Source organism: Protopterus annectens, chromosome 9.part0 (genome assembly GCF_019279795.1).
Source record: "Protopterus annectens isolate FY-2018-M chromosome 9.part0, PAN1.0, whole genome shotgun sequence".
NCBI classification, from domain to species: Eukaryota; Metazoa; Chordata; order Ceratodontiformes; family Protopteridae; genus Protopterus; species Protopterus annectens.
In genome coordinates, this window is record NC_056743.1 from 1718469683 (window position 1) to 1718482507 (window position 12825).

The following is a 12825-nucleotide window of genomic DNA, read 5'->3' on the forward strand; positions in this document are numbered from 1 at the left end:
TGTTCCTCAAACAACATACACAGTGGGAAATAGCCTAAAGACAGGAGGGTGATGTGCCAGACATGACTACAGCATGTAAGTGTAGCTATGTTTCATTGAGAATACTGCCAGTTTAACAATTTGTGTGTGGTAATTGGCTATTCTGCATGTTTTAAAACTGACAACAAGACAGTGCTCTGTTTGTGAGAGACCCCAATCTGTAGGGCCATCTGTGGACTGGTAAGTGTGTGGTAGTATTTGCTTCCTGTGTTACTCCCTACACACACATCTGTGAACTGCAGGAGCATAGTGTGAGGATTGCAGTCAGTACATGGTGATAGTGATGAGTTACTGCCATCACATCCTTGATTGGACATATGTCACATGAAACAGTGGTATGACAGACAGTCTGGGGTTCTCAGTGACATGCCAATAAGGGGCCACTGTTCATAGCTGCAGTCACAAGTCTTCTACACTTTGTACAGATGTCATGCAGTATATATGCATGTGTTGTGCTCCCTCTGCAAATGTATACCATCTGTTTTGTTGGGTTGATGGTCATATCTATGCATGCTGTTATAAGTAATCCTGAATGATGTTGACTATTACTAAGCCATATCTGTGTTTAAACTGCAACACCATAGGCTGCATGGGTTTGGAGGTCCTGGCAAAACCTCCTGTCCCACTTCAGCTGGCCATGGCACTGGGCACCAGCATGTCTGGGGCCCAGCCTTGGACTTACACCTCTGTTGGCTCTGCACCACCTTCTGGTGGAACCGCCACTGAGGATGGGGCTTGTCCCCCCTGGGAGCAGGTCCAGACAGGAACATATCCGCTGTCGTACAGTTCCAGACATGGTGCGTAGGGGGCTCAGTAAGGGGTTTTGAGGCCAGATACGCCAGCTCGAAGGCAGAGTGTCACATTTACATGGTGAGCCTGCCCCTCCTAGACAGCCCCCAGCACTGCCACCTTTGCGGCTGTTTTGGTGCAGTGGTGGCTGCCCATGGCTGGGACCTCCATCCCACTGTTTCCATCTGGGGGCTCATGGGCTTGTGACTGCTGAACACCCCTCCCCATCCAAGGTGTATCCCCCCATGTGTAATATACCGACCCTGTATGCTGTTTTGTCTGTCATTCTACCCAACCTATCCTCCACGAACATACCTACTCTCCTTCCACCACATCCCACTCTCACCCTACGGAAACAAAAGGCCAATCGGTGCCTAGAACAAGATTTGCCCCATACATAGCTGTCCATTTCACACAGGTGTCCACTGGACACATGTAACCCTTTTAATATGCATCACAACATACTCAAGTTGTCCTCACCCCTGTCTCTCAGGCATACGATCCTGGTATGCACATGACTCCTAAAGGTTCCAGGTACACGTGATGCAGATTACCCCATTGTACACACAATACTACCGGTCCCTCTATGGTTACCCCATTTACCTTTTTCATGATGATGATGTCGCACACAGCACCTTGCAAGAGTACTGTTCTCACATAATGACTGGGCAGGAACTGTTGTGCTAATGTAAATAAAATGCACAGAGTGATGTATTTGGCCAATGTACAAATGTTTGTGTGTATTAATGGCACATGTCTGTCTGAGGGAGTCTTGCTATTTCATAGGACAACACCACTACATAATACAGGCATTGCTGGTGTTTCCCTTTTCATTCATTTGTAATGCTTTGTTGTCACATGGGATGTTCTTGATATATCTATATATATATGTATGTATGTATCTATATCTGGACATAAATACACACACATACATCTACATGATGGAATACATTTCCTATACTGTTGAATGACTGCGCTGGATGATATGTTTGTGATAAGATCCAATGTCTGTATATCTGCCATAGCTTAGTGGTAAATCAAAATAGCTGTGTGTGCAAGGTCCTGGTTTCGAGCCTTGCAGAGGCTGTTTATTTTGTTGCTGGGCAGAACAAGGCTGTTGGATATGGAGTGATTAAGGCACATTAAAGCAGTTGTGAGCAGGTGTGCATGGGTTTGCATCGAGCTAAGCAATGCTAACCTCTGGTTACAGTTTCTTACACTCAGTTAGCCTCTACATTGCTTCACCAGTGTAATACTCGCATATTGGCAGCCAAACAGGCTTGCTCCCGCACTTGCAAATCCACTGCATTTGGTTTTTGCATCTGACACTCACACCCCTGGGTGGGAATGAGGACTACAATATTACCTTGTGATGCCTATTACATCGGATTACATGCCTACAGTATTGGGAATGGCTGCCCATTAGGCGAAAGCATGCCGTTCGACTGTACGGAATCTGCAGCCTGCCCAGAATTTGATTCATATTATTGGTGGGTTCCTCTTACAATCTTCACCTGTCTGGCTAATACATGGGAACTGACACTCTTCAATACAAACAAGTAATTGGGTTTTGGAACCCACATCCTTCAGCCGAGTCATGCTACTGCATACCTAATATTCTATTATCTTTCTAAGGTTATCGGTGGAATATGTGCTTTCTGTCCCTGTCAGACTTCTCATACGATTGGGGAAAAATACCAACTGAATCAGGGACACAACATAACAACATCAGGGGCACATTTAAATTATTAGTGCTATTAACCTGACACATTGACAGACACGGAGCATATGAATTCATACACATTTTCTGAGGTAAATGATGTTTATAACTCTTAATTGTTGTCATTATTCATTACGTGCAATTCACCACCTTTCCTCCAAAAGTCACTAGTTTTAGGAGGGATTAAGTGGGACAGAGTTAGAAATTGAGTCAAAATCAGGGACGTCCCTGGAAATTGGGGACAGTTCAGAGGTGTGGTCCCTATTTGTTCCCCCAATGGTTTATGTCCTGTCCAGTGGATTTGCTCGGTTGAGAGGTATGGGCATCAGCTATGCCCATTTTGGAATATTACTTACATCCCTGGGGCGGTCCTAATATGACTGTGCCAGCCAACACCTGCACGCCTAGTCCCATAATTACATACCCATAGTTCCCCCACCTGCCCCTCCTCTGCAGCACTCATCCCTACTGTAGATGCAGGTGGGGTATAAACACACCACTACACAGTGACCACTCTCAGCGTGTCGGGACACATGTACGTTGTGTCGACCCATGGGTTATCAAGCTTGCACAACCTACTGGTACATGTACATCTACAGCCTGGTTTGATGAATCATTACTGGGACTGACTCCGATGATCATTAATTTTTGGGTGTCCCACAAGGGACATCGATGTCTATGTTTCAAGATTAGACCTGGCAGGTCTCTCCCACTGGTAGTATCCTGCCGGTGGTCTGGGAAGCAGTGGTGTGTTTACTTTTATTGTGTGTCTGTATGCCTCACCGGCCTAGCTGGGGGGAGGTTGATGCTACGTGTTATACGTTTGTATAGTGGACCCCTCACCCCCATATACACGGCCTGTGAACACATGTAACTCGTAACTGCTGTATCATATCCTAGCTATATACATGTGTATATTTACAGTCTCACACACACACACACACACACACACACACACACACACACACACACACACACACACACACACATATATATATATATATACATACACATTATTATATACAGATATATCAGTATATGTATGCATACATGTATATATATATCCAACAACATATGGGTCTATGGGTGTCTGCATATGTATATATCTATATGTGGGTATGTATATGTATTCTGTCTCTGTATGTATACATTTGTGCTACGGAGAGGGAGAGGCTTATCTCTATGTCTCTATGGACACACATACCTCTACATATATACATCTACATCTGGTTATTCTGTTCTTTGCCATATAGATTACATTTTGCTGCAGTGGGACTCATAGTGGGTGTGGCTGCTCGTTGGGTGACGCCTCTGCCCAATGAACACATTTGCTTACATCCCTGGGGCTGTCCATACAGGCCCACATCAGCCAACACCTGCACACCTAGACCCATAAGTAGCTACCTATAGTTCCCCAACCTGCACCTCCTCTACACCACCCATCCTTACTCTGGGTCCTGGTCAGTTCTGGACACACCACTACACGATGCCCACTCTCCACTTCATGGGACCCATTTCATACAATTGTCTTGACCCATGGGTCATCAGGTTTTCCCTCTCTTGTATTCCGTGTATGTATATGCCCCAACCAGAATGTTCGGTTTATCACCTTCTTTTGGTCTTGCCAATTGTGGGGTGTCCTGCAAGGGATGCTCCTGTCTGTGTTCCAAGATTAGAATTCACGGGTGCACTGTGTACCCCCCCAGTTGTATCCTGCCTGTGGTCTGGGGAGCAGTGGACTCTTTACATTGTTTGTGTGTATGTTTCCCATGTCCGGCTGGGGGGGTGGAAGGTCATGCTATGTGTTTCATGTTTCTTGCTTGGGCCCCTCACTTCCATTGGCATAGCCTGTGAACATGTCATTCTTGTGTGCTGTTTCCTATCATAGCTGTATATCTGTGTATATCTACGCACACACCACACACACACAAATATATATATATATATATATATATATATATATATATATATGTATGTACATATATGTCTGCAACCATATATATATATATATATATATATATATATATATATATATATATATATATATATATATATATATATATATATATATATATATATATATATATATATATATGTGTGTGCGTGTGTCTGTAAAGCAATGCATACCCCATGCAAACACACTTATACATGCTTACTGGTGTTTATATATGCTTAAACCTGCTTACTAGTGCCTTATTCATTATGACACTGACACGTCATTCCAGTTAACTTTTAATTGTTATTTTGCAGGATATACAGCAGACAGATGTCGCAATATGTTCATGTACAGATTACCGATGGTAAATGGTATGTGATGCAGTGAGATTCGGAACGGGAATGTTTGTTCGTTAGGCAGTTGCTCTAACCAATACACTATTGCTGTGCTGCTTCATTTGCATATATACCCATATACCCATGGCTCGGGTTCCCCAAACACCCACCCCAACGCCTCCCTAACAGTGCAGCCATCCATTCTCCAGTTGGATTCGCGGTGTATCCACACCACTACACATTGACCACTCCCTACTCCTATAGACCCATCCCTTCAGTTGCATCACTCCACGTATCCTCAGAACTCCCAAACGTTTAGTCCACAAACATTGGTGACATGAGTGACCAAAAGGACACAATTCAAACTTTTCGGGTTGTCCCACATGGGACACACATGTGTTTATGTCGATTAGACTCTATACTTCATTATATCCTTACTCCCATTAACATGACACTACAATAAATTAATAAGTATGACTATTTGGTAACGCACACGTTACACATGAGAGCCTAATTATGTATGTGTTCGGTGTATATTTTTTACAAATATACCGTTTTAGTAATTGGCGTTGCCGTAGCAGGCAGATCACAGGAATGATTCCATGTGTGGGAAAGTCCTCACATTTGATTTTTTTCAGCACAGCACTGACTTCGGACATTGTACACACTTTTGCGTTTTAGCAGTTTCGTCCCTTCCCTCTTATGCACAACCTATTATTCTATCTACTGTCGAGGTTTGTAAGGGCACATTCATGTTATTTATGTCTGCAAATGGAATGAATGTGTTACAGAGAATGCACTTCTACATATTGATGTCTGCATGTGTGTATGCATATATATTTATAACGAACTCGCTGACCTCCATGGGGTGGTCCAATTAGAACCAGCCCATCCAACCCTGGCACACATGGCTCCATAATTTCATATCCATAGTTCCTCCACCCCACCCGAGTTCAACATACACGCATATCATCCATTGTCAGTTGTTATCGCAGCCATGACACACCTCCACACATTGCCCTCTCCCGAGCATTAGGGGCCCTACACATATGCTGTCCCAACCCATGTATTCTCAGGCTCTCCCACCATTTAGTCCTTGAACATACCTGCCCTTGCTTGTGTAATGGTTGGATGGCCAAATAACCAATCAATTTTTGGGTAGTCCCTCCAGGGACTACCTTCTGTGTGTAAAGTAGACTTAGCAGATCAACAATGTTACTCCCACTGGTGATATCTTGCCTGTGGTGTGAGTAGCAGTGTTTTGCTCACTCCTGCCCAGCTTGATATGACATACGCTGATAGTGCTATATAATACTGGAGTTGCTGTTGATTCCATTCTCATTCCTTTTGTATGCTTTATTGTTACATCATTCTTTCTTCATATATATATATATATATATATATATATATATATATATATATATATATATATATATATATATATATCTTATATATCTGTACATATATATATTTCCTATGCTGGGCATTGCTTACACCCGCTCAAGCAAACTCAGACTTGCTTACTGGTACTTATATGTGTTTACTGCTGTTTATTTGTGGTTACACCTGCTTACTAGTGCCTTATTCATTATGGCAGTGCCACTTTGCTTGAATGATATTTAAGTTAAATATCTCATGCGATACTCATGTTGGTTTTACAGCAAAATGACATTCATTCCACATGGAAAATGATATGTGGTATTGTTGGGCTTGAACCGTGAATGTCTGTTTGTTAGGTGGATGCTCTAAACACTACACTATTGACATTTACATTGATTCTGCATGTTTTTCTCTATCTGAATGAATCTGATGTGTAAGCTACGCTTGGCGGAGGGCAGCGATGCAAAAACATGCTGCGCTTTGCTTACAACTTTGGTACTGCAGCAATTCAAATGTATAATAGGGACACGGGGAATCTAATTGTGAAAGTTCTAGGGACAGGGCTCAACATTCCACTACGTGCTTGTGTGTTTACTGCTTCAATTTTATTTCGCTGTTCGTGGACACTCTTGTATGCTTAGCATACATTTTGGCATCCATGGACACTGAATTACTGACTTAGTATTAAAGGCGGGCTCTACTAGTAGGCATAGTAGGTTTTGCAACTATGGGTATGTTTACACCTCCATAGAGCACTTGTACACGCCCCCTGCACTCGCACATGTTTCCTGTGCACGTTGTGGGTGCAGCGGCGCACCCTCATACATATTCATATGGTGCTGCTGCACTATCTGTAGTGAGGATGCTCAGTGCAAGGCTAAAACCGTCCTTGTGCTGAGCTTCTTGAATCCCAGGGAAAGTCTTTGTCATGCTTTACTATTTTATGTTACAAAACAATTTATCATATTCCAGTACAATGAATATATCATGAAGAGCTAAGCAATGAGTGGACTACTGAACTGGCAGTTTCTCTTGAAAGGAGATTCAAAGGTTTATTAAAAGGCAATGTAAAAATAATAGATATAAAATAATTGCAAACTGTGAGAACAAAACACCTAAACTGAATTAAAATATCAATAACAAAGATTGTCTTGTTTCCAGTAGTAAATGTTTCCAGTAGGCCTTCAATTTTAGGTAATTAAGCTTTAGTGCTGATCTCAGGCACTACGTTTTCTTGAGGGTCCAGCTTACTGGTACAATTGCAGGGCACCAGTCAACATCAGCAGCTATACAGGTTCAACTAGCAGATCCAGGATACAAAGACCAGATGCTTTGGATCAGGTCTTCAGAGGTCAATTCCTGTCACTCAGTTTGGGGAAGGGGTATAGATATTTTTAGCCATAGAACATCCCTTGTGAGGGCTTGGTGTCAGACTTGAGCAAGTCCTGAAATGAACTGGGGAAGGCATGATGCTGACACTCCAAACATGTCAAAAGTATACTGAAAACTGACTGTATATCCAACCTGTGCTGGAGGCAAATTGTTCACGTCCCCTCAATTACAGGCAACAGAAAATTCCCAGCCACAGCATGAATTGGTACCCAGGCTGCTGTTCTTACTGTCAATACCACTGGCAGAACCTGGAGTGGAATTAGTAGAGAAGTAGAACTATACAAAGGATAATATAAGGACCTACCTTTGCTCCCACAGGATCTGAAAAAAAATAGAAGAAAAGTGGGGAGACTGTAAAGGCACTCTGAATTCCAGAATGCGCTTTTTAATTCTAGTGATGCAGACTTAGGCTGAGCTAATCAAAGTACCAGCTTCCAAATTCAACAATCACTTCTTTGTAGGTTTGCAGAGAGATTGCTGCTTTCCTGATAAACAAGAAAACAAATCAAGCAGCTTTACCTAAAGCATGCAGCTGCTGACTAATGCACATTTCTTTTGGTTTCAGTGGCCTAGTATCAAGCTGTGGACAATGCAGTCAGTGTGGGATATGGACATCTCCCAGGGCACTGAAACTCTTATGTTAAGACCAGTAATGAGGTAAGTACATGTTAAACCTGTCCATTTAACATCTGTAATATACATAATTATGAGAAAGTTTGAGCAAATATATTCAGTGACTTTATCACTGCAGGATTTTTTTTATGTTTATTTCTGGAATCCCTGGAAGAAGACCAGGTCTACTGCATCACTTTTAAACATATTACTCTGATACTAAATCATCTTACAGTAACTTTGTTAGAACTTCATTAAGACTGCCAGCCATACATTTTCTACAGTGCTGGATCTATCAATGTTGCTAGATGCTGTAGCAACTTGGGAATAGAGTGAAACCATAGTATATGAATGTAGGATGGGCGTGAACTGAAATCCAGTGAAAGTTAGCAAATAAGTGAGATGTGGTCTGAAACCCCAGGAAAAATTATCAGTATAAGCTGGGCATGACCGAAATGGTAATCATTTGAAATGTCAGGACCCACTAGGGAGAGTCCCAAAACAGAGAGACTGAATGACTGAAAAGCAGACTTTGATACAAACCTACCCACTAATTCTAATCACAACCTACTATTAATACACACAAACATCAGAAGCATCTATAACAAAATTCCACATCTCCATGCATGCATTGCAGCACACAACCCAGACATATTAAACATCACTGAAACTTGGCTAAAACCAAACACTAAAGATAAATACATTCTTCCCCCAGGATGCAATATAATATGAAATGACAGAGTACACAAAAAAACCAAAGGGGTTTGTAATACTTTTTAAAAATACACTAAACATCACCAGATATCCAGTGAGTTACCCCAGCTATCCCAACACAGAAATATTTGTTACCCTCCTACACCTGAACAAGCACAATGCTATTTGAATTGATGCCTTATATATATTCCTCCACGTAACAACATTCCCATTCTTGAAGACCTCCTTCAGTGGTTTTCCACTACTGTAAATAACAAAAACTATTATACTTGGGAATGTGAATACAGACTATTTAGTTGCAAACACTGACTCCCACCTACTCTCTCTATTAATCTATTCAACTTCACTTGAGTATTCACCTCACCCACTAGAATTTACGAACAGAGCAACAAGCACTTACTACTAGACTGGATCCTTACCACCTCACCCTCAAAACAAACACCTTTGGCTGTCTCGCAGAAAACACCAGTGACCATCTCCCCACATTTATTACAAAACAAACTAATCACACCCCCAAACATGCAGCATTAAAACAAATATATAGACTCTCTTTTTAACAAACATAACTTTATAAACCACCTCTCTCACTACAACTGGAATACTCTAAAAAAACACCAGTAGAAGATGCTGTTACCTATTTCAATAAAACACACCTTAACATACTAAATGAGTTAGTTCCTATAAGAACAAAAGAACCACAAGTAACCCTGTTCCATGGCTCCACAAAGAAACCAAACAGTTCATGCTAAATAGAGACAAAGCCTGGAAGACATGGTATATGGACAGAACACAATAAGGGTGGCAAAATTTTAGACAACTTAGATATTGATGTAAACAACGGGTCAAACTATTATGTCAACAGGCACTTCTGGACAACCATAAAACTCTACTACACCCTGACCAAATAACCACCCAATCTCCTACCACAAATGACCCACACCCCATAGTCACCCAACTCAAGACATACTTCATTCAGTCTGTTCTCTATCTAGAAGCTAATCCACCCTCCCATCTCTCTGTCCCTACCAACAATACCCCTCTCTTTTTTTTTTACACCAAATACCTACCTCAGCTATCAAAAATTACCTTCAAAAACTGAAAACCACTATACCATCTGCTTACAAACTCCCACTCAAGTACCTTAAGTTAGCTGTTGATTTTCTAGCATACTCCATCTCAATACTCATGAATAGAACTATCACAGAAAACTGTGTGCCCACTATCTGGAAAAAATCACATTCACAAAAGTTGGTCAGCCACAGACCTCTCCAACTACCACCCCATTGCAGTTTTCTCCCCTCTGACCAAACTCTTAGAAAGATGCATATACTCCTAACTCCTAACCCATCTCATAAACAACAAACTACTCTCCCCATACAACATGACATTCAACCACACCACAGCACAACAGTTCTGCTTAGTTTCTTAGAAACCACAAATACTAACAGAAACAATGGTAACCTAATATTGTCCCTGTTTCCGGATCTGTCAACAGCATTTGACACAGTATCCCACCTATTCCTAATCAATAAACTATCTTCCCTATCACTCTTATTCAGCTGCTACTTGGTTCTGTAGTTATTCACTCATTCATTTATTTATTTAAATTTGTTTACTGGGAAAGTCCAACTGGGCCAGAAGCCCATTTTCAGCAGAGGCCCGGGGAGAAAAGCTCCACAGAAATACAAGCAATATACAATAATTAGATACTACAAAAGTATACATACAATAAGATGCAGAATACATATTTTCTAGTTAGTCTATACAAAACTTTATTCAGTACAGTTTTCTAGTAGATACAAGCTCAAAAAGAAAAACAGAAGCATTTCAGTGAAGGTCACTGTGATAAAAAAATAAAGTTAGTAGTGTGTACATATTAAATAATAGTTATGACCAAATTAGATTTCCTTTATATATATTTTTGAGTTGTGATAAAGACTGAGGAAAGGGAGAAAATGAGATAAGGAGTGGGCAGTGCATTAACAGCATTACAGATACCTTGTCAGGTTTGGCACAGGAGCAATGCCAGTTTTTGGATTGATGTTCAAATAGTAGTTGTTTAAAACTGGTAGATTCAGGTGTGTTTTGGAGGCTGTGGGGTAGAGAGTTCCATAATTTGGCTATTTGATTTGAGAATAGGGCTTCACCATGAGTGTTGTTAGCTTTGTTTACTGTAAGAATGTTTCTGTCTGCAGATCTTAGACTTCGTGGGCATGAGTAGGATCTCTCCAACAAACAACAGGCCATAAAATGGCATCAGGACTTATCACCCTTCCTCATAATGTCTGTTGGTGTACCATGAGGGTCAATTCTAGGCCCAGTACCTTTCAATATTTCACAAAACAACCTGCACAAAGCCAGCAAACTTGCCACCTTAGTCCATTATGCCAGCAATGCCACCATCATGTCCTCAGCCTCAATCCGTCCTCTACCTCAACAAATGATTCAAAACTCATTCAGTTCTATAGAATTATGGCTAAAGGCTCATTAGGTAATCCCAAATGCCTAAAAAAATAAATAAATAAAATAATGTTTTTCACACCCAGATCACTTTCAACAACCAGTCCACCCTTTAACATTATTTAAGCAAACAATACTACCACAGAAATTGTAACAAATACTAAACCACTAAGAATCGTAATAGGCAATAACCTAAAATTTGACTTGCATATCACCCAGCCCATTAATAAAACTCATCAGAACTGGGCTTCTTCTACTGAAACAAACCCTACCTCACAGACTCATCAAGAAAATCCTTAGCATCATCCTACCTTCTCCCCTCCCTTCTCTATACATCACCCATATTAACCAACATTCAAGCCACCCTACTGAATAAATTTTAGGCAGCTTTAACAAAATAGCCAAGTTTGCAGCTAAAGCATCCTACAGTGCACATCACAGTTTAACAGTAAATATAGCTCTTGCTAAGGTAATATTGCTTAGTACCCTTTTGTGTTGCTTTGCATATTGTTGGCAGCAGTTTTAATATGTCAGACACATGCTCTGAGTTTAAAAGTGTATTTCCTGTGGGTACAAGATCCCAAATTCTGATGCTCACAGGGAATGTGTGCATTGTCTGAGTCCAGCACATTTTGATGTTGACTGTGCCGCTTTCTCCGGATTTAATTCTAGGGCCTTGACTGACCGCAAGAACAAATTAGTTCTGCAGGGACTCTTGCCCTCTACATCTTCCTCTTCAGTGGCAGGGGCTCAGACCTCCTTTAAAGAAATCTAAAGTTGACAGTATTATGACAAGTAGTCCCATAAAAGGTCTCCAGACTTGATCCTCAACTTCAGCTTTGGCTCCTTCAGTAGAACTTCCTACAAAGATTCATAAAATGTTGAATCCATCAGTGCTGGATCTGACAACTCAAAAATCAAGGTCTCCTCAGATCCGTACCCCACCACTTCTGTCAGATCTGATTCCATCCAGGCTCCCCCTCCTTTCCTAGAGGACTCGCCTCAAAGGCTTTCTAGGCCTCCTTCCACTACATCCTCTCTACAATCCTCCTGAATCCTCTCAAAAGAAGACATGGACAGAATGATGAGGAAGTTCCTCAGAATACAGATACAGATGGGTGTTCTCCCTGCTCAGACCCCTTCTGGGCCTGGGAGCCATTGTCTGTCCACTTCCCCTCTGGTAGCTCCTTCTCCAGTCTGTCCTGCTGTTTCCAAGCAAGCAGATCTGAGATCCCTGGGGGTGTCTACTTCAGATCTGAAGATGCTTTGCTCTTCAACTCTAATGGTTCTCCTGAGCCAACCAGCACACAGTGTATTGGAGCCAGAGGACTCTCGGATCTGAAGCATCATCACCAGATCCAGGGGCTTAGAGTTCACTCCGAAACTTTTGGAGCCATCTCTTCTCTCACAGACTCACAGCTGGATAACTCAGGTCCAACTCATTCCTC